The 22,815-nt window shown below is 42.8% G+C and overlaps 68 non-coding genes across 68 annotated transcripts; all 68 read right to left on the bottom strand.

Moving 5' to 3' along the window:
* Positions 1-223: 223 nt before the first annotated feature.
* Trnar-ucu (transfer RNA arginine (anticodon UCU)) lies at positions 224-296 on the bottom strand. Its single transcript has one exon. It is a non-coding gene; the product is annotated as a tRNA-Arg (tRNA).
* Positions 297-550: 254 nt separating this feature from the next.
* Positions 551-623, bottom strand: Trnar-ucu (transfer RNA arginine (anticodon UCU)). Its single transcript has one exon. It is a non-coding gene; the product is annotated as a tRNA-Arg (tRNA).
* A 255-nt stretch (positions 624-878) lies between these two features.
* Positions 879-951, bottom strand: Trnar-ucu (transfer RNA arginine (anticodon UCU)). Its single transcript has one exon. It is a non-coding gene; the product is annotated as a tRNA-Arg (tRNA).
* A 255-nt stretch (positions 952-1,206) lies between these two features.
* Trnar-ucu (transfer RNA arginine (anticodon UCU)) lies at positions 1,207-1,279 on the bottom strand. The gene has a single exon. It is a non-coding gene; the product is annotated as a tRNA-Arg (tRNA).
* Positions 1,280-1,532: 253 nt separating this feature from the next.
* Trnar-ucu (transfer RNA arginine (anticodon UCU)) lies at positions 1,533-1,605 on the bottom strand. Its single transcript has one exon. It is a non-coding gene; the product is annotated as a tRNA-Arg (tRNA).
* Positions 1,606-1,859: 254 nt separating this feature from the next.
* Trnar-ucu (transfer RNA arginine (anticodon UCU)) lies at positions 1,860-1,932 on the bottom strand. Its single transcript has one exon. It is a non-coding gene; the product is annotated as a tRNA-Arg (tRNA).
* A 254-nt stretch (positions 1,933-2,186) lies between these two features.
* Trnar-ucu (transfer RNA arginine (anticodon UCU)) lies at positions 2,187-2,259 on the bottom strand. The gene has a single exon. It is a non-coding gene; the product is annotated as a tRNA-Arg (tRNA).
* A 254-nt stretch (positions 2,260-2,513) lies between these two features.
* On the bottom strand, positions 2,514-2,586 carry Trnar-ucu (transfer RNA arginine (anticodon UCU)). The gene has a single exon. It is a non-coding gene; the product is annotated as a tRNA-Arg (tRNA).
* A 254-nt stretch (positions 2,587-2,840) lies between these two features.
* On the bottom strand, positions 2,841-2,913 carry Trnar-ucu (transfer RNA arginine (anticodon UCU)). The gene has a single exon. It is a non-coding gene; the product is annotated as a tRNA-Arg (tRNA).
* A 254-nt stretch (positions 2,914-3,167) lies between these two features.
* Trnar-ucu (transfer RNA arginine (anticodon UCU)) lies at positions 3,168-3,240 on the bottom strand. The gene has a single exon. It is a non-coding gene; the product is annotated as a tRNA-Arg (tRNA).
* Positions 3,241-3,494: 254 nt separating this feature from the next.
* On the bottom strand, positions 3,495-3,567 carry Trnar-ucu (transfer RNA arginine (anticodon UCU)). Its single transcript has one exon. It is a non-coding gene; the product is annotated as a tRNA-Arg (tRNA).
* Positions 3,568-3,821: 254 nt separating this feature from the next.
* Trnar-ucu (transfer RNA arginine (anticodon UCU)) lies at positions 3,822-3,894 on the bottom strand. Its single transcript has one exon. It is a non-coding gene; the product is annotated as a tRNA-Arg (tRNA).
* A 255-nt stretch (positions 3,895-4,149) lies between these two features.
* Positions 4,150-4,222, bottom strand: Trnar-ucu (transfer RNA arginine (anticodon UCU)). The gene has a single exon. It is a non-coding gene; the product is annotated as a tRNA-Arg (tRNA).
* Positions 4,223-4,476: 254 nt separating this feature from the next.
* On the bottom strand, positions 4,477-4,549 carry Trnar-ucu (transfer RNA arginine (anticodon UCU)). The gene has a single exon. It is a non-coding gene; the product is annotated as a tRNA-Arg (tRNA).
* A 255-nt stretch (positions 4,550-4,804) lies between these two features.
* On the bottom strand, positions 4,805-4,877 carry Trnar-ucu (transfer RNA arginine (anticodon UCU)). Its single transcript has one exon. It is a non-coding gene; the product is annotated as a tRNA-Arg (tRNA).
* A 254-nt stretch (positions 4,878-5,131) lies between these two features.
* On the bottom strand, positions 5,132-5,204 carry Trnar-ucu (transfer RNA arginine (anticodon UCU)). Its single transcript has one exon. It is a non-coding gene; the product is annotated as a tRNA-Arg (tRNA).
* Positions 5,205-5,458: 254 nt separating this feature from the next.
* On the bottom strand, positions 5,459-5,531 carry Trnar-ucu (transfer RNA arginine (anticodon UCU)). Its single transcript has one exon. It is a non-coding gene; the product is annotated as a tRNA-Arg (tRNA).
* A 255-nt stretch (positions 5,532-5,786) lies between these two features.
* Trnar-ucu (transfer RNA arginine (anticodon UCU)) lies at positions 5,787-5,859 on the bottom strand. Its single transcript has one exon. It is a non-coding gene; the product is annotated as a tRNA-Arg (tRNA).
* Positions 5,860-6,111: 252 nt separating this feature from the next.
* On the bottom strand, positions 6,112-6,184 carry Trnar-ucu (transfer RNA arginine (anticodon UCU)). The gene has a single exon. It is a non-coding gene; the product is annotated as a tRNA-Arg (tRNA).
* Positions 6,185-6,437: 253 nt separating this feature from the next.
* Positions 6,438-6,510, bottom strand: Trnar-ucu (transfer RNA arginine (anticodon UCU)). Its single transcript has one exon. It is a non-coding gene; the product is annotated as a tRNA-Arg (tRNA).
* Positions 6,511-6,764: 254 nt separating this feature from the next.
* Positions 6,765-6,837, bottom strand: Trnar-ucu (transfer RNA arginine (anticodon UCU)). Its single transcript has one exon. It is a non-coding gene; the product is annotated as a tRNA-Arg (tRNA).
* A 254-nt stretch (positions 6,838-7,091) lies between these two features.
* Positions 7,092-7,164, bottom strand: Trnar-ucu (transfer RNA arginine (anticodon UCU)). The gene has a single exon. It is a non-coding gene; the product is annotated as a tRNA-Arg (tRNA).
* A 254-nt stretch (positions 7,165-7,418) lies between these two features.
* Positions 7,419-7,491, bottom strand: Trnar-ucu (transfer RNA arginine (anticodon UCU)). Its single transcript has one exon. It is a non-coding gene; the product is annotated as a tRNA-Arg (tRNA).
* A 254-nt stretch (positions 7,492-7,745) lies between these two features.
* Trnar-ucu (transfer RNA arginine (anticodon UCU)) lies at positions 7,746-7,818 on the bottom strand. The gene has a single exon. It is a non-coding gene; the product is annotated as a tRNA-Arg (tRNA).
* A 255-nt stretch (positions 7,819-8,073) lies between these two features.
* Positions 8,074-8,146, bottom strand: Trnar-ucu (transfer RNA arginine (anticodon UCU)). Its single transcript has one exon. It is a non-coding gene; the product is annotated as a tRNA-Arg (tRNA).
* A 255-nt stretch (positions 8,147-8,401) lies between these two features.
* Trnar-ucu (transfer RNA arginine (anticodon UCU)) lies at positions 8,402-8,474 on the bottom strand. The gene has a single exon. It is a non-coding gene; the product is annotated as a tRNA-Arg (tRNA).
* A 254-nt stretch (positions 8,475-8,728) lies between these two features.
* Positions 8,729-8,801, bottom strand: Trnar-ucu (transfer RNA arginine (anticodon UCU)). The gene has a single exon. It is a non-coding gene; the product is annotated as a tRNA-Arg (tRNA).
* A 254-nt stretch (positions 8,802-9,055) lies between these two features.
* Positions 9,056-9,128, bottom strand: Trnar-ucu (transfer RNA arginine (anticodon UCU)). The gene has a single exon. It is a non-coding gene; the product is annotated as a tRNA-Arg (tRNA).
* A 254-nt stretch (positions 9,129-9,382) lies between these two features.
* Positions 9,383-9,455, bottom strand: Trnar-ucu (transfer RNA arginine (anticodon UCU)). The gene has a single exon. It is a non-coding gene; the product is annotated as a tRNA-Arg (tRNA).
* Positions 9,456-9,709: 254 nt separating this feature from the next.
* Positions 9,710-9,782, bottom strand: Trnar-ucu (transfer RNA arginine (anticodon UCU)). Its single transcript has one exon. It is a non-coding gene; the product is annotated as a tRNA-Arg (tRNA).
* A 254-nt stretch (positions 9,783-10,036) lies between these two features.
* Trnar-ucu (transfer RNA arginine (anticodon UCU)) lies at positions 10,037-10,109 on the bottom strand. The gene has a single exon. It is a non-coding gene; the product is annotated as a tRNA-Arg (tRNA).
* A 254-nt stretch (positions 10,110-10,363) lies between these two features.
* Positions 10,364-10,436, bottom strand: Trnar-ucu (transfer RNA arginine (anticodon UCU)). Its single transcript has one exon. It is a non-coding gene; the product is annotated as a tRNA-Arg (tRNA).
* Positions 10,437-10,691: 255 nt separating this feature from the next.
* Trnar-ucu (transfer RNA arginine (anticodon UCU)) lies at positions 10,692-10,764 on the bottom strand. The gene has a single exon. It is a non-coding gene; the product is annotated as a tRNA-Arg (tRNA).
* Positions 10,765-11,018: 254 nt separating this feature from the next.
* Positions 11,019-11,091, bottom strand: Trnar-ucu (transfer RNA arginine (anticodon UCU)). Its single transcript has one exon. It is a non-coding gene; the product is annotated as a tRNA-Arg (tRNA).
* A 254-nt stretch (positions 11,092-11,345) lies between these two features.
* Trnar-ucu (transfer RNA arginine (anticodon UCU)) lies at positions 11,346-11,418 on the bottom strand. The gene has a single exon. It is a non-coding gene; the product is annotated as a tRNA-Arg (tRNA).
* Positions 11,419-11,672: 254 nt separating this feature from the next.
* On the bottom strand, positions 11,673-11,745 carry Trnar-ucu (transfer RNA arginine (anticodon UCU)). The gene has a single exon. It is a non-coding gene; the product is annotated as a tRNA-Arg (tRNA).
* A 254-nt stretch (positions 11,746-11,999) lies between these two features.
* On the bottom strand, positions 12,000-12,072 carry Trnar-ucu (transfer RNA arginine (anticodon UCU)). The gene has a single exon. It is a non-coding gene; the product is annotated as a tRNA-Arg (tRNA).
* A 254-nt stretch (positions 12,073-12,326) lies between these two features.
* On the bottom strand, positions 12,327-12,399 carry Trnar-ucu (transfer RNA arginine (anticodon UCU)). Its single transcript has one exon. It is a non-coding gene; the product is annotated as a tRNA-Arg (tRNA).
* Positions 12,400-12,653: 254 nt separating this feature from the next.
* Trnar-ucu (transfer RNA arginine (anticodon UCU)) lies at positions 12,654-12,726 on the bottom strand. The gene has a single exon. It is a non-coding gene; the product is annotated as a tRNA-Arg (tRNA).
* Positions 12,727-12,980: 254 nt separating this feature from the next.
* On the bottom strand, positions 12,981-13,053 carry Trnar-ucu (transfer RNA arginine (anticodon UCU)). Its single transcript has one exon. It is a non-coding gene; the product is annotated as a tRNA-Arg (tRNA).
* Positions 13,054-13,308: 255 nt separating this feature from the next.
* Positions 13,309-13,381, bottom strand: Trnar-ucu (transfer RNA arginine (anticodon UCU)). Its single transcript has one exon. It is a non-coding gene; the product is annotated as a tRNA-Arg (tRNA).
* A 255-nt stretch (positions 13,382-13,636) lies between these two features.
* On the bottom strand, positions 13,637-13,709 carry Trnar-ucu (transfer RNA arginine (anticodon UCU)). Its single transcript has one exon. It is a non-coding gene; the product is annotated as a tRNA-Arg (tRNA).
* A 254-nt stretch (positions 13,710-13,963) lies between these two features.
* Positions 13,964-14,036, bottom strand: Trnar-ucu (transfer RNA arginine (anticodon UCU)). The gene has a single exon. It is a non-coding gene; the product is annotated as a tRNA-Arg (tRNA).
* A 254-nt stretch (positions 14,037-14,290) lies between these two features.
* Trnar-ucu (transfer RNA arginine (anticodon UCU)) lies at positions 14,291-14,363 on the bottom strand. Its single transcript has one exon. It is a non-coding gene; the product is annotated as a tRNA-Arg (tRNA).
* Positions 14,364-14,617: 254 nt separating this feature from the next.
* On the bottom strand, positions 14,618-14,690 carry Trnar-ucu (transfer RNA arginine (anticodon UCU)). Its single transcript has one exon. It is a non-coding gene; the product is annotated as a tRNA-Arg (tRNA).
* A 254-nt stretch (positions 14,691-14,944) lies between these two features.
* Positions 14,945-15,017, bottom strand: Trnar-ucu (transfer RNA arginine (anticodon UCU)). Its single transcript has one exon. It is a non-coding gene; the product is annotated as a tRNA-Arg (tRNA).
* A 254-nt stretch (positions 15,018-15,271) lies between these two features.
* On the bottom strand, positions 15,272-15,344 carry Trnar-ucu (transfer RNA arginine (anticodon UCU)). The gene has a single exon. It is a non-coding gene; the product is annotated as a tRNA-Arg (tRNA).
* A 254-nt stretch (positions 15,345-15,598) lies between these two features.
* Positions 15,599-15,671, bottom strand: Trnar-ucu (transfer RNA arginine (anticodon UCU)). The gene has a single exon. It is a non-coding gene; the product is annotated as a tRNA-Arg (tRNA).
* Positions 15,672-15,926: 255 nt separating this feature from the next.
* Trnar-ucu (transfer RNA arginine (anticodon UCU)) lies at positions 15,927-15,999 on the bottom strand. Its single transcript has one exon. It is a non-coding gene; the product is annotated as a tRNA-Arg (tRNA).
* A 254-nt stretch (positions 16,000-16,253) lies between these two features.
* Positions 16,254-16,326, bottom strand: Trnar-ucu (transfer RNA arginine (anticodon UCU)). The gene has a single exon. It is a non-coding gene; the product is annotated as a tRNA-Arg (tRNA).
* Positions 16,327-16,580: 254 nt separating this feature from the next.
* Trnar-ucu (transfer RNA arginine (anticodon UCU)) lies at positions 16,581-16,653 on the bottom strand. Its single transcript has one exon. It is a non-coding gene; the product is annotated as a tRNA-Arg (tRNA).
* Positions 16,654-16,908: 255 nt separating this feature from the next.
* On the bottom strand, positions 16,909-16,981 carry Trnar-ucu (transfer RNA arginine (anticodon UCU)). The gene has a single exon. It is a non-coding gene; the product is annotated as a tRNA-Arg (tRNA).
* Positions 16,982-17,235: 254 nt separating this feature from the next.
* Trnar-ucu (transfer RNA arginine (anticodon UCU)) lies at positions 17,236-17,308 on the bottom strand. The gene has a single exon. It is a non-coding gene; the product is annotated as a tRNA-Arg (tRNA).
* Positions 17,309-17,562: 254 nt separating this feature from the next.
* Trnar-ucu (transfer RNA arginine (anticodon UCU)) lies at positions 17,563-17,635 on the bottom strand. The gene has a single exon. It is a non-coding gene; the product is annotated as a tRNA-Arg (tRNA).
* A 254-nt stretch (positions 17,636-17,889) lies between these two features.
* Trnar-ucu (transfer RNA arginine (anticodon UCU)) lies at positions 17,890-17,962 on the bottom strand. The gene has a single exon. It is a non-coding gene; the product is annotated as a tRNA-Arg (tRNA).
* A 254-nt stretch (positions 17,963-18,216) lies between these two features.
* On the bottom strand, positions 18,217-18,289 carry Trnar-ucu (transfer RNA arginine (anticodon UCU)). Its single transcript has one exon. It is a non-coding gene; the product is annotated as a tRNA-Arg (tRNA).
* A 255-nt stretch (positions 18,290-18,544) lies between these two features.
* Trnar-ucu (transfer RNA arginine (anticodon UCU)) lies at positions 18,545-18,617 on the bottom strand. Its single transcript has one exon. It is a non-coding gene; the product is annotated as a tRNA-Arg (tRNA).
* Positions 18,618-18,872: 255 nt separating this feature from the next.
* Positions 18,873-18,945, bottom strand: Trnar-ucu (transfer RNA arginine (anticodon UCU)). Its single transcript has one exon. It is a non-coding gene; the product is annotated as a tRNA-Arg (tRNA).
* Positions 18,946-19,202: 257 nt separating this feature from the next.
* Positions 19,203-19,275, bottom strand: Trnar-ucu (transfer RNA arginine (anticodon UCU)). Its single transcript has one exon. It is a non-coding gene; the product is annotated as a tRNA-Arg (tRNA).
* A 590-nt stretch (positions 19,276-19,865) lies between these two features.
* Trnar-ucu (transfer RNA arginine (anticodon UCU)) lies at positions 19,866-19,938 on the bottom strand. The gene has a single exon. It is a non-coding gene; the product is annotated as a tRNA-Arg (tRNA).
* A 256-nt stretch (positions 19,939-20,194) lies between these two features.
* On the bottom strand, positions 20,195-20,267 carry Trnar-ucu (transfer RNA arginine (anticodon UCU)). Its single transcript has one exon. It is a non-coding gene; the product is annotated as a tRNA-Arg (tRNA).
* A 255-nt stretch (positions 20,268-20,522) lies between these two features.
* On the bottom strand, positions 20,523-20,595 carry Trnar-ucu (transfer RNA arginine (anticodon UCU)). Its single transcript has one exon. It is a non-coding gene; the product is annotated as a tRNA-Arg (tRNA).
* A 256-nt stretch (positions 20,596-20,851) lies between these two features.
* Trnar-ucu (transfer RNA arginine (anticodon UCU)) lies at positions 20,852-20,924 on the bottom strand. The gene has a single exon. It is a non-coding gene; the product is annotated as a tRNA-Arg (tRNA).
* Positions 20,925-21,179: 255 nt separating this feature from the next.
* On the bottom strand, positions 21,180-21,252 carry Trnar-ucu (transfer RNA arginine (anticodon UCU)). The gene has a single exon. It is a non-coding gene; the product is annotated as a tRNA-Arg (tRNA).
* A 255-nt stretch (positions 21,253-21,507) lies between these two features.
* Trnar-ucu (transfer RNA arginine (anticodon UCU)) lies at positions 21,508-21,580 on the bottom strand. The gene has a single exon. It is a non-coding gene; the product is annotated as a tRNA-Arg (tRNA).
* A 255-nt stretch (positions 21,581-21,835) lies between these two features.
* On the bottom strand, positions 21,836-21,908 carry Trnar-ucu (transfer RNA arginine (anticodon UCU)). Its single transcript has one exon. It is a non-coding gene; the product is annotated as a tRNA-Arg (tRNA).
* Positions 21,909-22,163: 255 nt separating this feature from the next.
* On the bottom strand, positions 22,164-22,236 carry Trnar-ucu (transfer RNA arginine (anticodon UCU)). Its single transcript has one exon. It is a non-coding gene; the product is annotated as a tRNA-Arg (tRNA).
* Positions 22,237-22,490: 254 nt separating this feature from the next.
* Positions 22,491-22,563, bottom strand: Trnar-ucu (transfer RNA arginine (anticodon UCU)). Its single transcript has one exon. It is a non-coding gene; the product is annotated as a tRNA-Arg (tRNA).
* Positions 22,564-22,815: the final 252 nt, after the last annotated feature.

Raw genomic sequence — 22,815 nt, 5'->3', positions numbered from 1 at the left:
ATCCGGCATACCATATATCCGTCACAATCATTGCAAGCTGAAAAAAAAACAAAACCCCAGTGGATAGCGAAATGGAATTGATTCTGCAATGGACGTGGTAGACACTGACATGCCTCGTGCTCTTTCTGTGTTTATGATGACATTCAAATGAAGAATGTTGCCTCACGATATGATTGTAGTTGGTAAAGAAGTATGTTAAAACATAACTGTAAAATGATTGCTGCATCCCTGGTGGGATTCGAACCCACGGCCTCTGGATTAGAAGTCCAGCGCGCTATCCCCTGCGCTACAGGGACCTGGCAATGTGCAGCCTACTTTTATGAAAAGATCCAGCATACCATACATCCTTCACAATCATTTGGGTAAAAAAACCAAAAAAAAACCAAGTGGATAGCGAAATGGAATTGATTCTGCAATGGACGTGGTAGACACTGACATGCCTCGTGCTCTTTCTGTGTTTATGATGACATTAAAATGAAGAATGTTGCCTCACGATATGATTGTAGTTGGTAAAGAAGTATGTTAAAACATAACTGTAAAATGATTGCTGCATCCCTGGTGGGATTCGAACCCACGGCCTCTGGATTAGAAGTCCAGCGCGCTATCCCCTGCGCTACAGGGACCTAGCAATTTGCAGCCTACTTTTATGAAAAGATCCAGCATACCCTACATCCTTCACAATCATTTGGGTAAAAAAACAGAACAAAACCCGAGTGGATAGCGAAATGGAATTGATTCTGCAATGGACGTGGTAGACACTGACACGCCTCGTGCTCTTTCTGTGTTTATGATGACAATAAAATGAAGAATGTTGCCTCACGATATGATTATAGTTGGTAAAGAAGTTTGTTAAAAATTGAAAATTAAAATGATTGCTGCATCCCTGGTGGGATTCGAACCCACGGCCTCTGGATTAGAAGTCCAGCGCGCTATCCCCTGCGCTACAGGGACCTGGCAATAGAAAGCCTAGTTTTAGGAAAAGATCCGGCATACCATATATCCGTCACAATCATTCTAAGCTGAAAACAACCCAAAACCCCAGTGGAGAGCGAAATGGAATTGATTCTGCAATGGACGTGGTAGACACTGACATGCCTCGTGCTCTTTCTGTGTTTATGATGACAATAAAATGAAGAATGTTGCCTCACGATATGATTATAGTTGGTAAAGAAGTTTGTTAAAAATTGAAAATTAAAATGATTGCTGCATCCCTGGTGGGATTCGAACCCACAGCCTCTTCATTAGAAGTCCAGCGCGCTATCCCCTGCGCTACAGGGACCTGGCAATAGAAAGCCTAGTTTTACGAAAAGATCCGGCATACCATATATCCGTCACAATCATTGCAAGCTGAAAAAAAAAAAAACCCCAGTGGATAGCGAAATGGAATTGATTCTGCAATGGACGTGGTAGACACTGACATGCCTCGTGCTCTTTCTGTGTTTATGATGACATTCAAATGAAGAATGTTGCCTCACGATATGATTGTAGTTGGTAAAGAAGTATGTTAAAACATAACTGTAAAATGATTGCTGCATCCCTGGTGGGATTCGAACCCACGGCCTCTGGATTAGAAGTCCAGCGCGCTATCCCCTGCGCTACAGGGACCTGGCAATGTGCAGCCTACTTTTATGAAAAGATCCAGCATACCATACATCCTTCACAATCATTTGGGTAAAAAAACCCAAAAAAAACCAAGTGGATAGCGAAATGGAATTGATTCTGCAATGGACGTGGTAGACACTGACATGCCTCGTGCTCTTTCTGTGTTTATGATGACATTAAAATGAAGAATGTTGCCTCACGATATGATTGTAGTTGGTAAAGAAGTATGTTAAAACATAACTGTAAAATGATTGCTGCATCCCTGGTGGGATTCGAACCCACGGCCTCTGGATTAGAAGTCCAGCGCGCTATCCCCTGCGCTACAGGGACCTAGCAATTTGCAGCCTACTTTTATGAAAAGATCCAGCATACCCTACATCCTTCACAATCATTTGGGTAAAAAAACAGAACAAAACCCGAGTGGATAGCGAAATGGAATTGATTTTGCAATGGACGTGGTAGACACTGACATGCCTCGTGCTCTTTCTGTGTTTATGATGACATTTAAATGAAGAATGTTGCCTCACGATATGATGGTAGTTGGTATAGAAGTATGTTAAAACATAACTGTAAAATGATTGCTGCATCCCTGGTGGGATTCGAACCGACGGCCTCTGGATTAGAAGTGCAGCGCGCTATCCGCTGCGCTACAGAGACCTGGCAATGTGCAGCCTACTTTAATGAAAAGATCCAGCATACCATATATCCTTCACAATCATTTGGGTAAAAAAACCAAAAAAACCCCAAGTGGATAGCGAAATGGAATTGATTCTGCAATGGACGTGGTAGACACTGACATGCCTCGTGCTCTTTCTGTGTTTATGATGACATTTAAATGAAGAATGTTGCCTCACGATATGATGGTAGTTGGTATAGAAGTATGTTAAAACATAACTGTAAAATGATTGCTGCATCCCTGGTGGGATTCGAACCGACGGCCTCTGGATTAGAAGTCCAGCGCGCTATCCGCTGCGCTACAGAGACCTGGCAATGTGCAGCCTACTTTAATGAAAAGATCCAGCATACCATATATCCTTCACAATCATTTGGGTAAAAAAACCAAAAAAACCCCAAGTGGATAGCGAAATGGAATTGATTCTGCAATGGACGTGGTAGACACTGACATGCCTCGTGCTCTTTCTGTGTTTATGATGACATTCAAATGAAGAATGTTGCCTCACGATATGATTGTAGTTGGTAAAGAAGTATGTTAAAACATAACTGTAAAATGATTGCTGCATCCCTGGTGGGATTCGAACCCACGGCCTCTGGATTAGAAGTCCAGCGCGCTATCCCCTCCGCTACAGGGACCTGGCAATAGAAAGCCTAGTTTTACGAAAAGATCCGGCATACCATATATCCGTCACAATCATTGCAAGCTGAAAAAAACCCAAAACCCGAGTGGATAGCGAAATGGAATTGATTCTGCAATGGACGTGGTAGACACTGACATGCCTCGTGCTCTTTCTGTGTTTATGATGACATTTAAATGAAGAATGTTGCCTCACGATATGATTTTAGTTGGTAAAGAAGTATGTTAAAACATAACTGTAAAATGATTGCTGCATCCCTGGTGGGATTCGAACCCACGGCCTCTGGATTAGAAGTCCAGCGCGCTATCCCCTGCGCTACAGGGACCTGGCAATAGAAAGCCTAGTTTTAGGAAAAGATCCGGCATATCATATATCTGTCACAATCATTGCAAGCTGAAAAAAACCCAAAACCCCAGTGGATAGCGAAATGGAATTGATTCTGCAATGGACGTGGTAGACACTGACATGCCTCGTGCTCTTTCTGTGTTTATGATGACATTTAAATGAAGAATGTTGCCTCACGATATGATTGTAGTTGGTAAAGAAGTATGTTAAAACATAACTGTAAAATGATTGCTGCATCCCTGGTGGGATTCGAACCCACGGCCTCTGGATTAGAAGTCCAGCGCGCTATCCCCTGCGCTACAGGGACCTGGCAATAGAAAGCCTAGTTTTAGGAAAAGATCCGGCATACCATATATCCGTCACAATCATTGCAAGCTGAAAAAACCCCAAAACCCCAGTGGATAGCGAAATGGAATGGATTCTGCAATGGACGTGGTAGACACTGACATGCCTCGTGCTCTTTCTGTGTTTATGATGACATTAAAATGAAGAATGTTGCCTCACGATATGATTGTAGTTGGTAAAGAAGTATGTTAAAACATAACTGTAAAATGATTGCTGCATCCCTGGTGGGATTCGAACCCACGGCCTCTGGATTAGAAGTCCAGCGCGCTATCCCCTGCGCTACAGGGACCTGGCAATGTGCAGCCTACTTTTATGAAAAGATCCAGCATACCATACATCCTTCACAATCATTTGGGTAAAAAAAAAAGAACAAAAACACAGTGGATAGCGAAATGGAATTGATTCTGCAATGGACGTGGTAGACACTGACATGCCTCGTGCTCTTCCTGTGTTTATGATGACATTAAAATGAAGAATGTTGCCTCACGATATGATTTTAGTTGGTAAAGAAGTATGTTAAAACATACCTGTAAAATGATGGCTGCATCCCTGGTGGGATTCGAACCCACGGCCTCTGGATTAGAAGTCCAGCGCGCTATCCCCTGCGCTACAGGGACCTGGCAATAGAAAGCCTAGTTTTACGAAAAGATCCAGCATACCATATATCCTTCACAATCATTTGGGTAAAAAAACAGAACAAAACCCCAGTGGATAGCGAAATGGAATTGATTCTGCAATGGACGTGGTAGACACTGACATGCCTCGTGCTCTTTCTGTGTTTATGATGACATTAAAATGAAGAATGTTGCCTCACGATATGATTGTAGTTGGTAAAGAAGTATGTTAAAACATAACTGTAAAATGATTGCTGCATCCCTGGTGGGATTCGAACCCACGGCCTCTGGATTAGAAGTCCAGCGCGCTATCCCCTGCGCTACAGGGACCTGGCAATAGAAAGCCTAGTTTTAGGAAAAGATCCGGCATATCATATATCCGTCACAATCATTCTAAGCTGAAAACAACCCAAAACCCGAGTGGATAGCGAAATGGAATTGATTCTGCAATGGACGTGGTAGACACTGACATGCCTCGTGCTCTTTCTGTGTTTATGATGACAATAAAATGAAGAATGTTGCCTCACGATATGATTATAGTTGGTAAAGAAGTTTGTTAAAAATTGAAAATTAAAATGATTGCTGCATCCCTGGTGGGATTCGAACCCACGGCCTCTGGATTAGAAGTCCAGCGCGCTATCCCCTGGGCTACAGGGACCTGGCAATAGAAAGCCTAGTTTTAGGAAAAGATCCGGCATACCATATATCCGTCACAATCATTCTAAGCTGAAAACAACCCAAAACCCGAGTGGAGAGCGAAATGGAATTGATTCTGCAATGGACGTGGTAGACACTGACATGCCTCGTGCTCTTTCTGTGTTTATGATGACATTAAAATGAAGAATGTTGCCTCACGATATGATTGTAGTTGGTAAAGAAGTATGTTAAAACATAACTGTAAAATGATTGCTGCATCCCTGGTGGGATTCGAACCGACGGCCTCTGGATTAGAAGTCCAGCGCGCTATCCCCTGCGCTACAGGGACCTGGCAATAGAAAGCCTAGTTTTAGGAAAAGATCCGGCATACCATATATCCGTCACAATCATTCTAAGCTGAAAACAACCCAAAACCCCAGTGGATAGCGAAATGGAATTGATTCTGCAATGGACGTGGTAGACACTGACATGCCTCGTGCTCTTTCTGTGTTTATGAAGACATTAAAATGAAGAATGTTGCCTCACGATATGATTGTAGTTGGTAAAGAAGTATGTTAAAACATAACTGTAAAATGATTGCTGCATCCCTGGTGGGATTCGAACCCACGGCCTCTGGATTAGAAGTCCAGCGCGCTATCCCCTGCGCTACAGGGACCTGGCAATGTGCAGCCTACTTTTAGGAAAAGATCCGGCATACCATATATCCGTCACAATCATTCTAAGCTGAAAACAACCCAAAACCCGAGTGGAGAGCGAAATGGAATTGATTCTGCAATGGACGTGGTAGACACTGACATGCCTCGTGCTCTTTCTGTGTTTATGATGACAATAAAATGAAGAATGTTGCCTCACGATATGATTATAGTTGGTAAAGAAGTTTGTTAAAAATTGAAAATTAAAATGATTGCTGCATCCCTGGTGGGATTCGAACCCACAGCCTCTTCATTAGAAGTCCAGCGCGCTATCCCCTGCGCTACAGGGACCTGGCAATAGAAAGCCTAGTTTTACGAAAAGATCCGGCATACCATATATCCGTCACAATCATTGCAAGCTGAAAAAAAACAAAACCCAGTGGATAGCGAAATGGAATTGATTCTGCAATGGACGTGGTAGACACTGACATGCCTCGTGCTCTTTCTGTGTTTATGATGACATTCAAATGAAGAATGTTGCCTCACGATATGATGGTAGTTGGTAAAGAAGTATGTTAAAACATAACTGTAAAATGATGGCTGCATCCCTGGTGGGATTCGAACCCACGGCCTCTGGATTAGAAGTCCAGCGCGCTATCCCCTGCGCTACAGGGACCTGGCAATGTGCAGCCTACTTTTATGAAAAGATCCAGCATACCATACATCCTTCACAATCATTTGGGTAAAAAAACCCAAAAAAAACAAGTGGATAGCGAAATGGAATTGATTCTGCAATGGACGTGGTAGACACTGACATGCCTCGTGCTCTTTCTGTGTTTATGATGACATTAAAATGAAGAATGTTGCCTCACGATATGATTGTAGTTGGTAAAGAAGTATGTTAAAACATAACTGTAAAATGATGGCTGCATCCCTGGTGGGATTCGAACCCACGGCCTCTGGATTAGAAGTCCAGCGCGCTATCCCCTGCGCTACAGGGACCTAGCAATTTGCAGCCTACTTTTATGAAAAGATCCAGCATACCCTACATCCTTCACAATCATTTGGGTAAAAAAACAGAACAAAACCCGAGTGGATAGCGAAATGGAATTGATTCTGCAATGGACGTGGTAGACACTGACATGACTCGTGCTCTTTCTGTGTTTATGATGACATTTAAATGAAGAATGTTGCCTCACGATATGATGGTAGTTGGTATAGAAGTATGTTAAAACATACCTGTAAAATGATTGCTGCATCCCTGGTGGGATTCGAACCGACGGCCTCTGGATTAGAAGTGCAGCGCGCTATCCGCTGCGCTACAGGGACCTGGCAATGTGCAGCCTACTTTAATGAAAAGATCCAGCATACCATATATCCGTCACAATCATTTGGGTAAAAAAACCAAAAAAAACCCAAGTGGATAGCGAAATGGAATTGATTCTGCAATGGACGTGGTAGACACTGACATGCCTCGTGCTCTTTCTGTGTTTATGATGACAATAAAATGAAGAATGTTGCCTCACGATATGATTGTAGTTGGTAAAGAAGTATGTTAAAACATAACTGTAAAATGATTGCTGCATCCCTGGTGGGATTCGAACCCATGGCCTCTGGATTAGAAGTCCAGCGCGCTATCCCCTGCGCTACAGGGACCTGGCAATAGAAAGCCTAGTTTTACGAAAAGATCCGGCATACCATATATCCGTCACAATCATTGCAAGCTGAAAAAAAAAAAAAAACCCAGTGGATAGCGAAATGGAATGGATTCTGCAATGGACGTGGTAGACACTGACATGCCTCGTGCTCTTTCTGTGTTTATGATGACATTAAAATGAAGAATGTTGCCTCACGATATGATTTTAGTTGGTAAAGAAGTATGTTAAAACATAACTGTAAAATGATTGCTGCATCCCTGGTGGGATTCGAACCCACGGCCTCTGGATTAGAAGTCCAGCGCGCTATCCCCTGGGCTACAGGGACCTAGCAATTTGCAGCCTACTTTTATGAAAAGATCCAGCATACCCTACATCCTTCACAATCATTTGGGTAAAAAAACAGAACAAAACCCGAGTGGATAGCGAAATGGAATTGATTCTGCAATGGACGTGGTAGACACTGACATGACTCGTGCTCTTTCTGTGTTTATGATGACATTTAAATGAAGAATGTTGCCTCACGATATGATGGTAGTTGGTATAGAAGTATGTAAAAACATAACTGTAAAATGATTGCTGCATCCCTGGTGGGATTCGAACCCACGGCCTCTGGATTAGAAGTCCAGCGCGCTATCCCCTGCGCTACAGGGACCTGGCAATAGAAAGCCTAGTTTTAGGAAAAGATCCGGCATACCATATATCCGTCACAATCATTCTAAGCTGAAAACAACCCAAAACCCGAGTGGATAGCGAAATGGAATTGATTCTGCAATGGACGTGGTAGACACTGACACGCCTCGTGCTCTTTCTGTGTTTATGATGACAATAAAATGAAGAATGTTGCCTCACGATATGATTATAGTTGGTAAAGAAGTTTGTTAAAAATTGAAAATTAAAATGATTGCTGCATCCCTGGTGGGATTCGAACCCACGGCCTCTGGATTAGAAGTCCAGCGCGCTATCCCCTGCGCTACAGGGACCTGGCAATAGAAAGCCTAGTTTTAGGAAAAGATCCGGCATACCATATATCCGTCACAATCATTCTAAGCTGAAAACAACCCAAAACCCCAGTGGAGAGCGAAATGGAATTGATTCTGCAATGGACGTGGTAGACACTGACATGCCTCGTGCTCTTTCTGTGTTTATGATGACAATAAAATGAAGAATGTTGCCTCACGATATGATTATAGTTGGTAAAGAAGTTTGTTAAAAATTGAAAATTAAAATGATTGCTGCATCCCTGGTGGGATTCGAACCCACAGCCTCTTCATTAGAAGTCCAGCGCGCTATCCCCTGCGCTACAGGGACCTGGCAATAGAAAGCCTAGTTTTACGAAAAGATCCGGCATACCATATATCCGTCACAATCATTGCAAGCTGAAAAAAACCCAAAACCCCAGTGGATAGCGAAATGGAATTGATTCTGCAATGGACGTGGTAGACACTGACATGCCTCGTGCTCTTTCTGTGTTTATGATGACATTCAAATGAAGAATGTTGCCTCACGATATGATGGTAGTTGGTAAAGAAGTATGTTAAAACATAACTGTAAAATGATTGCTGCATCCCTGGTGGGATTCGAACCCACGGCCTCTGGATTAGAAGTCCAGCGCGCTATCCCCTGCGCTACAGGGACCTGGCAATGTGCAGCCTACTTTTATGAAAAGATCCAGCATACCCTACATCCTTCACAATCATTTGGGTAAAAAAACAGAACAAAACCCGAGTGGATAGCGAAATGGAATTGATTCTGCAATGGACGTGGTAGACACTGACATGCCTCGTGCTCTTTCTGTGTTTATGATGACATTTAAATGAAGAATGTTGCCTCACGATATGATGGTAGTTGGTATAGAAGTATGTTAAAACATAACTGTAAAATGATTGCTGCATCCCTGGTGGGATTCGAACCGACGGCCTCTGGATTAGAAGTCCAGCGCGCTATCCGCTGCGCTACAGAGACCTGGCAATGTGCAGCCTACTTTAATGAAAAGATCCAGCATACCATATATCCTTCACAATCATTTGGGTAAAAAAACCAAAAAAACCCCAAGTGGATAGCGAAATGGAATTGATTCTGCAATGGACGTGGTAGACACTGACATGCCTCGTGCTCTTTCTGTGTTTATGATGACATTCAAATGAAGAATGTTGCCTCACGATATGATTGTAGTTGGTAAAGAAGTATGTTAAAACATAACTGTAAAATGATTGCTGCATCCCTGGTGGGATTCGAACCCACGGCCTCTGGATTAGAAGTCCAGCGCGCTATCCCCTCCGCTACAGGGACCTGGCAATAGAAAGCCTAGTTTTACGAAAAGATCCGGCATACCATATATCCGTCACAATCATTGCAAGCTGAAAAAAACCCAAAACCCCAGTGGATAGCGAAATGGAATTGATTCTGCAATGGACGTGGTAGACACTGACATGCCTCGTGCTCTTTCTGTGTTTATGATGACATTTAAATGAAGAATGTTGCCTCACGATATGATTTTAGTTGGTAAAGAAGTATGTTAAAACATAACTGTAAAATGATTGCTGCATCCCTGGTGGGATTCGAACCCACGGCCTCTGGATTAGAAGTCCAGCGCGCTATCCCCTGCGCTACAGGGACCTGGCAATAGAAAGCCTAGTTTTAGGAAAAGATCCGGCATATCATATATCTGTCACAATCATTGCAAGCTGAAAAAAACCCAAAACCCGAGTGGATAGCGAAATGGAATTGATTCTGCAATGGACGTGGTAGACACTGACATGCCTCGTGCTCTTTCTGTGTTTATGATGACATTTAAATGAAGAATGTTGCCTCACGATATGATTGTAGTTGGTAAAGAAGTATGTTAAAACATAACTGTAAAATGATTGCTGCATCCCTGGTGGGATTCGAACCCACGGCCTCTGGATTAGAAGTCCAGCGCGCTATCCCCTGCGCTACAGGGACCTGGCAATAGAAAGCCTAGTTTTACGAAAAGATCCGGCATACCATATATCCGTCACAATCATTGCAAGCTGAAAAAAACCCAAAACCCCAGTGGATAGCGAAATGGAATTGATTCTGCAATGGACGTGGTAGACACTGACATGCCTCGTGCTCTTTCTGTGTTTATGATGACATTCAAATGAAGAATGTTGCCTCACGATATGATGGTAGTTGGTAAAGAAGTATGTTAAAACATAACTGTAAAATGATTGCTGCATCCCTGGTGGGATTCGAACCCACGGCCTCTGGATTAGAAGTCCAGCGCGCTATCCCCTGCGCTACAGGGACCTGGCAATGTGCAGCCTACTTTTATGAAAAGATCTGACATACCATACATCCTTCACAATCATTTGGGTAAAAAAAACAGAACAAAAACACAGTGGATAGCGAAATGGAATTGATTCTGCAATGGACGTGGTAGACACTGACATGCCTCGTGCTCTTCCTGTGTTTATGATGACATTAAAATGAAGAATGTTGCCTCACGATATGATTGTAGTTGGTAAAGAAGTATGTTAAAACATAACTGTAAAATGATGGCTGCATCCCTGGTGGGATTCGAACCCACGGCCTCTGGATTAGAAGTCCAGCGCGCTATCCCCTGCGCTACAGGGACCTGGCAATAGAAAGCCTAGTTTTAGGAAAAGATCCGGCATATCATATATCTGTCACACTCATTGCAAGCTGAAAAAAACCCAAAACCCCAGTGGATAGCGAAATGGAATTGATTCTGCAATGGACGTGGTAGACACTGACATGCCTCGTGCTCTTTCTGTGTTTATGATGACATTTAAATGAAGAATGTTGCCTCACGATATGATTGTAGTTGGTAAAGAAGTATGTTAAAACATAACTGTAAAATGATTGCTGCATCCCTGGTGGGATTCGAACCCACGGCCTCTGGATTAGAAGTCCAGGGCGCTATCCCCTGCGCTACAGGGACCTGGCAATAGAAAGCCTAGTTTTACGAAAAGATCCGGCATACCATATATCCGTCACAATCATTGCAAGCTGAAAAAAACCCAAAACCCCAGTGGATAGCGAAATGGAATTGATTCTGCAATGGACGTGGTAGACACTGACATGCCTCGTGCTCTTTCTGTGTTTATGATGACATTAAAATGAAGAATGTTGCCTCACGATATGATTTTAGTTGGTAAAGAAGTATGTTAAAACATAACTGTAAAATGATTGCTGCATCCCTGGTGGGATTCGAACCCACGGCCTCTGGATTAGAAGTCCAGCGCGCTATCCCCTGCGCTACAGGGACCTGGCAATTTGCAGCCTACTTTTATGAAAAGATCCAGCATACCCTACATCCTTCACAATCATTTGGGTAAAAAAACAGAACAAAACCCGAGTGGATAGCGAAATGGAATTGATTCTGCAATGGACGTGGTAGACACTGACATGACTCGTGCTCTTTCTGTGTTTATGATGACATTTAAATGAAGAATGTTGCCTCACGATATGATGGTAGTTGGTATAGAAGTATGTTAAAACATACCTGTAAAATGATTGCTGCATCCCTGGTGGGATTCGAACCGACGGCCTCTGGATTAGAAGTGCAGCGCGCTATCCGCTGCGCTACAGGGACCTGGCAATGTGCAGCCTACTTTAATGAAAAGATCCAGCATACCATATATCCGTCACAATCATTTGGGTAAAAAAACCAAAAAAAACCCAAGTGGATAGCGAAATGGAATTGATTCTGCAATGGACGTGGTAGACACTGACATGCCTCGTGCTCTTTCTGTGTTTATGATGACAATAAAATGAAGAATGTTGCCTCACGATATGATTGTAGTTGGTAAAGAAGTATGTTAAAACATAACTGTAAAATGATTGCTGCATCCCTGGTGGGATTCGAACCCATGGCCTCTGGATTAGAAGTCCAGCGCGCTATCCCCTGCGCTACAGGGACCTGGCAATAGAAAGCCTAGTTTTACGAAAAGATCCGGCATACCATATATCCGTCACAATCATTGCAAGCTGAAAAAAAAAAAAAAACCCAGTGGATAGCGAAATGGAATGGATTCTGCAATGGACGTGGTAGACACTGACATGCCTCGTGCTCTTTCTGTGTTTATGATGACATTAAAATGAAGAATGTTGCCTTACGATATGATTTTAGTTGGTAAAGAAGTATGTTAAAACATAACTGTAAAATGATTGCTGCATCCCTGGTGGGATTCGAACCCACGGCCTCTGGATTAGAAGTCCAGCGCGCTATCCCCTGGGCTACAGGGACCTAGCAATTTGCAGCCTACTTTTATGAAAAGATCCAGCATACCCTACATCCTTCACAATCATTTGGGTAAAAAAACAGAACAAAACCCGAGTGGATAGCGAAATGGAATTGATTCTGCAATGGACGTGGTAGACACTGACATGACTCGTGCTCTTTCTGTGTTTATGATGACATTTAAATGAAGAATGTTGCCTCACGATATGATGGTAGTTGGTATAGAAGTATGTAAAAACATAACTGTAAAATGATTGCTGCATCCCTGGTGGGATTCGAACCCACGGCCTCTGGATTAGAAGTGCAGCGCGCTATCCGCTGCGCTACAGGGACCTGGCAATGTGCAGCCTACTTTAATGAAAAGATCCAGCATACCATATATCCGTCACAATCATTTGGGTAAAAAAACCAAAAAAAACCCAAGTGGATAGCGAAATGGAATTGATTCTGCAATGGACGTGGTAGACACTGACATGCCTCGTGCTCTTTCTGTGTTTATGATGACATTCAAATGAAGAATGTTGCCTCACGATATGATTGTAGTTGGTAAAGAAGTATGTTAAAACATAACTGTAAAATGATTGCTGCATCCCTGGTGGGATTCGAACCCACGGCCTCTGGATTAGAAGTCCAGCGCGCTATCCCCTGCGCTACAGGGACCTGGCAATAGAAAGCCTAGTTTTAGGAAAAGATCCGGCATACCATATATCCGTCACAATCATTCTAAGCTGAAAACAACCCAAAACCCGAGTGGATAGCGAAATGGAATTGATTCTGCAATGGACGTGGTAGACACTGACACGCCTCGTGCTCTTTCTGTGTTTATGATGACAATAAAATGAAGAATGTTGCCTCACGATATGATTATAGTTGGTAAAGAAGTTTGTTAAAAATTGAAAATTAAAATGATTGCTGCATCCCTGGTGGGATTCGAACCCACGGCCTCTGGATTAGAAGTCCAGCGCGCTATCCCCTGCGCTACAGGGACCTGGCAATAGAAAGCCTAGTTTTAGGAAAAGATCCGGCATACCATATATCCGTCACAATCATTCTAAGCTGAAAACAACCCAAAACCCCAGTGGAGAGCGAAATGGAATTGATTCTGCAATGGACGTGGTAGACACTGACATGCCTCGTGCTCTTTCTGTGTTTATGATGACAATAAAATGAAGAATGTTGCCTCACGATATGATTATAGTTGGTAAAGAAGTTTGTTAAAAATTGAAAATTAAAATGATTGCTGCATCCCTGGTGGGATTCGAACCCACAGCCTCTTCATTAGAAGTCCAGCGCGCTATCCCCTGCGCTACAGGGACCTGGCAATAGAAAGCCTAGTTTTACGAAAAGATCCGGCATACCATATATCCGTCACAATCATTGCAAGCTGAAAAAAACCCAAAACCCCAGTGGATAGCGAAATGGAATTGATTCTGCAATGGACGTGGTAGACACTGACATGCCTCGTGCTCTTTCTGTGTTTATGATGACATTCAAATGAAGAATGTTGCCTCACGATATGATGGTAGTTGGTAAAGAAGTATGTTAAAACATAACTGTAAAATGATTGCTGCATCCCTGGTGGGATTCGAACCCACGGCCTCTGGATTAGAAGTCCAGCGCGCTATCCCCTGCGCTACAGGGACCTGGCAATGTGCAGCCTACTTTTATGAAAAGATCCAGCATACCCTACATCCTTCACAATCATTTGGGTAAAAAAACAGAACAAAACCCGAGTGGATAGCGAAATGGAATTGATTCTGCAATGGACGTGGTAGACACTGACATGCCTCGTGCTCTTTCTGTGTTTATGATGACATTTAAATGAAGAATGTTGCCTCACGATATGATGGTAGTTGGTATAGAAGTATGTTAAAACATAACTGTAAAATGATTGCTGCATCCCTGGTGGGATTCGAACCGACGGCCTCTGGATTAGAAGTCCAGCGCGCTATCCGCTGCGCTACAGAGACCTGGCAATGTGCAGCCTACTTTAATGAAAAGATCCAGCATACCATATATCCTTCACAATCATTTGGGTAAAAAAACCAAAAAAACCCCAAGTGGATAGCGAAATGGAATTGATTCTGCAATGGACGTGGTAGACACTGACATGCCTCGTGCTCTTTCTGTGTTTATGATGACATTCAAATGAAGAATGTTGCCTCACGATATGATTGTAGTTGGTAAAGAAGTATGTTAAAACATAACTGTAAAATGATTGCTGCATCCCTGGTGGGATTCGAACCCACGGCCTCTGGATTAGAAGTCCAGCGCGCTATCCCCTCCGCTACAGGGACCTGGCAATAGAAAGCCTAGTTTTACGAAAAGATCCGGCATACCATATATCCGTCACAATCATTGCAAGCTGAAAAAAACCCAAAACCCCAGTGGATAGCGAAATGGAATTGATTCTGCAATGGACGTGGTAGACACTGACATGCCTCGTGCTCTTTCTGTGTTTATGATGACATTTAAATGAAGAATGTTGCCTCACGATATGATTTTAGTTGGTAAAGAAGTATGTTAAAACATAACTGTAAAATGATTGCTGCATCCCTGGTGGGATTCGAACCCACGGCCTCTGGATTAGAAGTCCAGCGCGCTATCCCCTGCGCTACAGGGACCTGGCAATAGAAAGCCTAGTTTTAGGAAAAGATCCGGCATATCATATATCTGTCACAATCATTGCAAGCTGAAAAAAACCCAAAACCCGAGTGGATAGCGAAATGGAATTGATTCTGCAATGGACGTGGTAGACACTGACATGCCTCGTGCTCTTTCTGTGTTTATGATGACATTTAAATGAAGAATGTTGCCTCACGATATGATTGTAGTTGGTAAAGAAGTATGTTAAAACATAACTGTAAAATGATTGCTGCATCCCTGGTGGGATTCGAACCCACGGCCTCTGGATTAGAAGTCCAGCGCGCTATCCCCTGCGCTACAGGGACCTGGCAATAGAAAGCCTAGTTTTACGAAAAGATCCGGCATACCATATATCCGTCACAATCATTGCAAGCTGAAAAAACCCCAAAACCCCAGTGGATAGCGAAATGGAATTGATTCTGCAATGGACGTGGTAGACACTGACATGCCTCGTGCTCTTTCTGTGTTTATGATGACATTAAAATGAAGAATGTTGCCTCACGATATGATGGTAGTTGGTAAAGAAGTATGTTAAAACATAACTGTAAAATGATTGCTGCATCCCTGGTGGGATTCGAACCCACGGCCTCTGGATTAGAAGTCCAGCGCGCTATCCCCTGCGCTACAGGGACCTGGCAATGTGCAGCCTACTTTTATGAAAAGATCCGACATACCATACATCCTTCACAATCATTTGGGTAAAAAAAACAGAACAAAAACACAGTGGATAGCGAAATGGAATTGATTCTGCAATGGACGTGGTAGACACTGACATGCCTCGTGCTCTTCCTGTGTTTATGATGACATTAAAATGAAGAATGTTGCCTCACGATATGATTGTAGTTGGTAAAGAAGTATGTTAAAACATAACTGTAAAATGATGGCTGCATCCCTGGTGGGATTCGAACCCACGGCCTCTGGATTAGAAGTCCAGCGCGCTATCCCCTGCGCTACAGGGACCTGGCAATAGAAAGCCTAGTTTTAGGAAAAGATCCGGCATATCATATATCTGTCACACTCATTGCAAGCTGAAAAAAACCCAAAACCCCAGTGGATAGCGAAATGGAATTGATTCTGCAATGGACGTGGTAGACACTGACATGCCTCGTGCTCTTTCTGTGTTTATGATGACATTTAAATGAAGAATGTTGCCTCACGATATGATTGTAGTTGGTAAAGAAGTATGTTAAAACATAACTGTAAAATGATTGCTGCATCCCTGGTGGGATTCGAACCCACGGCCTCTGGATTAGAAGTCCAGGGCGCTATCCCCTGCGCTACAGGGACCTGGCAATAGAAAGCCTAGTTTTACGAAAAGATCCGGCATACCATATATCCGTCACAATCATTGCAAGCTGAAAAAAACCCAAAACCCCAGTGGATAGCGAAATGGAATTGATTCTGCAATGGACGTGGTAGACACTGACATGCCTCGTGCTCTTTCTGTGTTTATGATGACATTAAAATGAAGAATGTTGCCTCACGATATGATTTTAGTTGGTAAAGAAGTATGTTAAAACATAACTGTAAAATGATTGCTGCATCCCTGGTGGGATTCGAACCCACGGCCTCTGGATTAGAAGTCCAGCGCGCTATCCCCTGCGCTACAGGGACCTGGCAATGTGCAGCCTACTTTTATGAAAAGATCCGGCATACCATACATCCTTCACAATCATTTGGGTAAAAAAAACAGAACAAAAACACAGTGGATAGCGAAATGGAATTGATTCTGCAATGGACGTGGTAGACACTGACATGCCTCGTGCTCTTTCTGTGTTTATGATGACATTAAAATGAAGAATGTTGCCTCACGATATGATTTTAGTTGGTAAAGAAGTATGTTAAAACATAACTGTAAAATGATGGCTGCATCCCTGGTGGGATTCGAACCCACGGCCTCTGGATTAGAAGTCCAGCGCGCTATCCCCTGCGCTACAGGGACCTGGCAATAGAAAGCCTAGTTTTACGAAAAGATCAAGCATACCATATATCCTTCACAATCATTTGGGTAAAAAAACAGAACAAAACCCCAGTGGATAGCGAAATGGAATTGATTCTGCAATGGACGTGGTAGACACTGACATGCCTCGTGCTCTTTCTGTGTTTATGATGACATTAAAATGAAGAATGTTGCCTCACGATATGATTGTAGTTGGTAAAGAAGTATGTTAAAACATAACTGTAAAATGATTGCTGCATCCCTGGTGGGATTCGAACCCACGGCCTCTGGATTAGAAGTCCAGCGCACTATCCCCTGCGCTACAGGGACCTGGCAATATGCAGCCTACTTTTATGAATAGATCCAGCATACCATACATCCTTCACAATCATTTGAGTAAAAAGACAGAACAAAAACACAGTGGATAGCGAAATGGAATTGATTCTGCAATGGACGTGGTAGACACTGACATGCCTCGTGCTCTTCCTGTGTTTATGATGACATTAAAATGAAGAATGTTGCCTCACGATATGATTTTAGTTGGTAAAGAAGTATGTTAAAACATAACTGTAAAATGATTGCTGCATCCCTGGTGGGATTCGAACCCACGGCCTCTGGATTAGAAGAGCAGCGCGCTATCCCCTGGGCTACAGGGACCTGGCAATAGAAAGCCTAGTTTTACGAAAAGATCCAGCATACCATATATCCTTCACAATCATTTGGGTAAAAAAACAGAAAAAAACCCGAGTGGATAGCGAAATGGAATTGATTCTGCAATGGACGTGGTAGACACTGACATGCCTCGTGCTCTTTCTGTGTTTATGATGACATTAAAATGAAGAATGTTGCCTCACGATATGATGGTAGTTGGTAAAGAAGTATGTTAAAACATAACTGTAAAATGATTGCTGCATCCCTGGTGGGATTCGAACCCACGGCCTCTGAATTAGAAGTCCAGCGCGCTATCCCCTGCGCTACAGGGACCTGGCAATGTTGAGCCTATTTTTATGAAAAGATCCGGCATACCATACATCCTTCACAATCATTTGGGTAAAAAAACAGAACAAAACCCCAGTGGATAGCGAAATGGAATTGATTCTGCAATGGACGTGGTAGACACTGACATGCCTCGTGCTCTTTCTGTGTTTATGATGACATTTAAATGAAGAATGTTGCCTCACGATATGATGGTAGTTGGTAAAGAAGTATGTTAAAACATAACTGTAAAATGATTGCTGCATCCCTGGTGGGATTCGAACCCACGGCCTCTGGATTAGAAGTCCAGCGCGCTATCCCCTGCGCTACAGGGACCTGGCAATAGAAAGCCTAGTTTTACGAAAAGATCCGGCATACCATATATCCGTCACAATCATTGCAAGCTGAAAAAAACCCAAAATCCGAGTGGATAGCGAAATGGAATTGATTCTGCAATGGACGTGGTAGACACTGACATGCCTAGTGCTCTTTCTGTGTTTATGATGACATTCAAATGAAGAATGTTGCCTCACGATATGATGGTAGTTGGTAAAGAAGTATGTTAAAACATTAACTGTAAAATGAACGTTGCATCCCTGATGGGATTCGAACCCACGGCCTCTGGATTAGAAGTCCAGCGCGCTATCCCCTGCGCTACAGGGACCTGGCAATAAGAAGCCTAGTTTTACGAAAAGATCCGGCATACCATACATCCTTCACAATCATTTGAGTAAAAAAGCAAAAACAAAACCCCAGTGGATTGCGAAATGGAAATGATTCTGCAATGGACGTGGTAGACACTGACATGCCTCGTGCTCTTTCTGTGTTTATGATGACATTTAAATGAAGAATGTTGCCTCACGATATGATTTTAGTTGGTAAAGAAGTATGTTAAAACATAACTGTAAAATGATTGCTGCATCCCTGGTGGGATTCGAACCCACGGCCTCTGGATTAGAAGTCCAGCGCGCTATCCCCTGCGCTACAGGGACCTGGCAATAGAAAGCCTAGTTTTAGGAAAAGATCCGGCATATCATATATCTGTCACAATCATTGCAAGCTGAAAAAAACAGAACAAAACCCGAGTGGATAGCGAAATGGAATTGATTCTGCAATGGACGTGGTAGACACTGACATGCCTCGTGCTCTTTCTGTGTTTATGATGACATTTAAATGAAGAATGTTGCCTCACGATATGATGGTAGTTGGTAAAGAAGTATGTTAAAACATAACTGTAAAATGATTGCTGCATCCCTGGTGGGATTCGAACCCACGGCCTCTGGATTAGAAGTCCAGGGCGCTATCCCCTGCGCTACAGGGACCTGGCAATAGAAAGCCTAGTTTTACGAAAAGATCCGGCATACCATATATCCTTCAAAATCATTTGGGTAAAAAAACAGAACAAAACCCCAGTGGATAGCGAAATGGAATTGATTCTGCAATGGACGTGGTAGACACTGACATGCCTCGTGCTCTTTCTGTGTTTATGATGACATTTAAATGAAGAATGTTGCCTCACGATATGATGGTAGTTGGTAAAGAAGTATGTTAAAACATAACTGTAAAATGATTGCTGCATCCCTGGTGGGATTCGAACCCACGGCCTCTGGATTAGAAGTGCAGCGCGCTGTCAATAACAAGCCTGTCAATAACAAGCCTGTCAATAACAAGCCTAGTTTTACAAAAAGATCCGGCATACCATACATCCTTCACAATCATTTGAGTAAAAAAGCAAAAACAAAACCCCAGTGGATTGCGAAATGGAATTGATACTGCAATGGACGTGGTAGACACTGACATGCCTCGTGCTCTTTCTGTGTTTATGATGACATTCAAATGAAGAATGTTGACTTACGATATGATGGTAGTTGGTAAAGAAGTATGTTAAAACATAACTGTAAAATGATGGCTGCATCCCTGGTGGGATTCGAACCGACGGCCTCCGGATTAGAAGTCCAGCGCGCTATCCCCTGCGCTACAGGGACCTGTCAATAACAAGCCTAGTTTTACGAAAAGATCCGGCATACCATACATCCTTCACAATCATTTGAGTAAAAAAGCAAAAACAAAACCCCAGTGGATTGCGAAATGGAAATGATTCTGCAATGGACGTGGTAGACACTGACATGCCTCGTGCTCTTTCTGTGTTTATGGTGCTATTTAAATGAAGAATGTTGTCTCACGATGTGATTGTAGTTGGTAAAGAAGTATGTTAAAAAAATAAAATTAAAATAGATGTTGCATCCCTGGTGGGATTCGAACCCACGGCCTCTGGATTAGAAGTCCAGCGCGCTATCCCCTGCGCTACAGGGACCTGGCAACGTGCAGCCTAGTTTTATGTAAAGATCCAGCATACCATACATCTTTCACAATCATTTGGGTAAAAAAACAGAACAAAACCCGAGTGGATAGCGAAATGGAATTGATTCTGCAATGGACGTGGTAGACACTGACATGCCTCGTGCTCTTTCTGTGTTTATGATGACATTCAAATGAAGAATGTTGCCTCACGATATGATTGTAGTTGGTAAAGAAGTATGTTAAAAATTGAAAATTAAAATGATTGCTGCATCCCTGGTGGGATTCGAACCCACGGCCTCTGGATTAGAAGTCCAGCGCGCTATCCCCTGCGCTACAGGGACCTGGCAATAGAAAGCCTAGTTTTACGAAAAGATCCGGCATACCATATATCCGTCACAATCATTGCAAGCTGAAAAAAAACAAAAAAAACCAGTAGATAGCGAAATGGAATTGATTCTGCAATGGACGTGGTAGACACTGACATGCCTCGTGCTCTTTCTGTGTTTATGATGACATTCAAATGAAGAATGTTGACTTACGATATGATTTTAGTTGGTAAAGAAGTATGTTAAAACATTAACTGTAAAATAATGGCTGCATCCCTGGTGGGATTCGAACCCACGGCCTCTGGATTAGAAGTCCAGCGTGCTATCCCCTGCGCTACAGGGACCTGGCAATGTGCAGCCTACTTTTATGAAAAGATCCGGCATACCATACATCCTTCACAATCATTTGGGTAAAAAAAACAGAACAAAAACACAGTGGATAGCGAAATGGAATTGATTCTTCAATGGACGTGGTAGACACTGACATGCCTCGTGCTCTTCCTGTGTTTATGATGACATTAAAATGAAGAATGTTGCCTCACGATATGATTTTAGTTGGTAAAGAAGTATGTTAAAACATAACTGTAAAATGATTGCTGCATCCCTGGTGGGATTCGAACCCACGGCCTCTGGATTAGAAGTCCAGCGCGCTATCCCCTGCGCTACAGGGACCTGGCAACGTGCAGCCTACTTTTATGAAAAGATCCGGCATACCATACATCCTTCACAATCATTTGGGTAAAAAAAACAGAACAAAAACACAGTGGATAGCGAAATGGAATTGATTCTTCAATGGACGTGGTAGACACTGACATGCCTCGTGCTCTTCCTGTGTTTATGATGACATTAAAATGAAGAATGTTGCCTCACGATATGATTTTAGTTGGTAAAGAAGTATGTTAAAACATAACTGTAAAATGATTGCTGCATCCCTGGTGGGATTCGAACCCACGGCCTCTGGATTAGAAGTCCAGCGCGCTATCCCCTGCGCTACAGGGACCTGGCAACGTGCAGCCTAGTTTTATTTAAAGATCCAGCATACCATACATCTTTCACAATCATTTGGGTAAAAAAACAGAACAAAACCCGAGTGGATAGCGAAATGGAATTGATTCTGCAATGGACCTGGTAGACACTGACATGCCTCGTGCTCTTTCTGTGTTTATGATGACATTCAAATGAAGAATGTTGCCTCACGATATGATTGTAGTTGGTAAAGAAGTATGTTAAAAAATGAAAATTAAAATGATTGCTGCATCCCTGGTGGGATTCGAACCCACGGCCTCTGGATTAGAAGTCCAGCGCGCTATCCCCTGGGCTACAGGGACCTGGCAATAGAAAGCCTAGTTTTAGGAAAAGATCCGGCATATCATATATCTGTCACAATCATTGCAAGCTGAAAAAAAACAAAAAACCCCAGTGGATAGCGAAATGGAATTGATTCTGCAATGGACGTGGTAGACACTGACATGCCTCGTGCTCTTTCTGTGTTTATGATGACATTCAAATGAAGAATATTGCCTCACGATATGATTGTAGTTGGTAAAGAAGTATGTTAAAACATAACTGTAAAATGATTGCTGCATCCCTGGTGGGATTCGAACCCACGGCCTCTGGATTAGAAGTCCAGCGCGCTATCCCCTCCGCTACAGGGACCTGGCAATAGAAAGCCTAGTTTTATGAAAAGATCCGGCATACCATATATCCGTCACAATCATTGCAAGCTGAAAAAAACCCAAAACCCCAGTGGATAGCGAAATGGAATTGATTCTGCAATGGACGTGGTAGACACTGACATGCCTCGTGCTCTTTCTGTGTTTATGATGACATTAAAATGAAGAATGTTGCCTCACGATATGATTGTAGTTGGTAAAGAAGTATGTTAAAACATAACTGTAAAATGATTGCTGCATCCCTGGTGGGATTCGAACCCACGGCCTCTGGATTAGAAGTCCAGAGCGCTATCCCCTCCGCTACAGGGACCTGGCAATGTGCAGCCTACTTTTATGAAAAGATCCGGCATACCCTACATCCTTCACAATCATTTGGGTAAAAAAAACAGAACAAAAACCCGAGTGGATAGCGAAATGGAATTGATTCTGCAATGGACGTGGTAGACACTGACATGCCTCGTGCTCTTCCTGTGTTTATGATGACATTAAAATGAAGAATGTTGCCTCACGATATGATTGTAGTTGGTAAAGAAGTATGTTAAAACATAACTGTAAAATGATT

Source organism: Haliotis cracherodii, unplaced genomic scaffold, assembly GCF_022045235.1.
Source record: "Haliotis cracherodii isolate W230 unplaced genomic scaffold, xgHalCrac1.p SCAF_23, whole genome shotgun sequence".
Taxonomy (NCBI): domain Eukaryota; kingdom Metazoa; phylum Mollusca; class Gastropoda; order Lepetellida; family Haliotidae; genus Haliotis; species Haliotis cracherodii.
The sequence above is the reverse complement of the archived record's forward strand: the minus strand, read 5'-3'. Positions and strand labels throughout refer to the sequence as shown.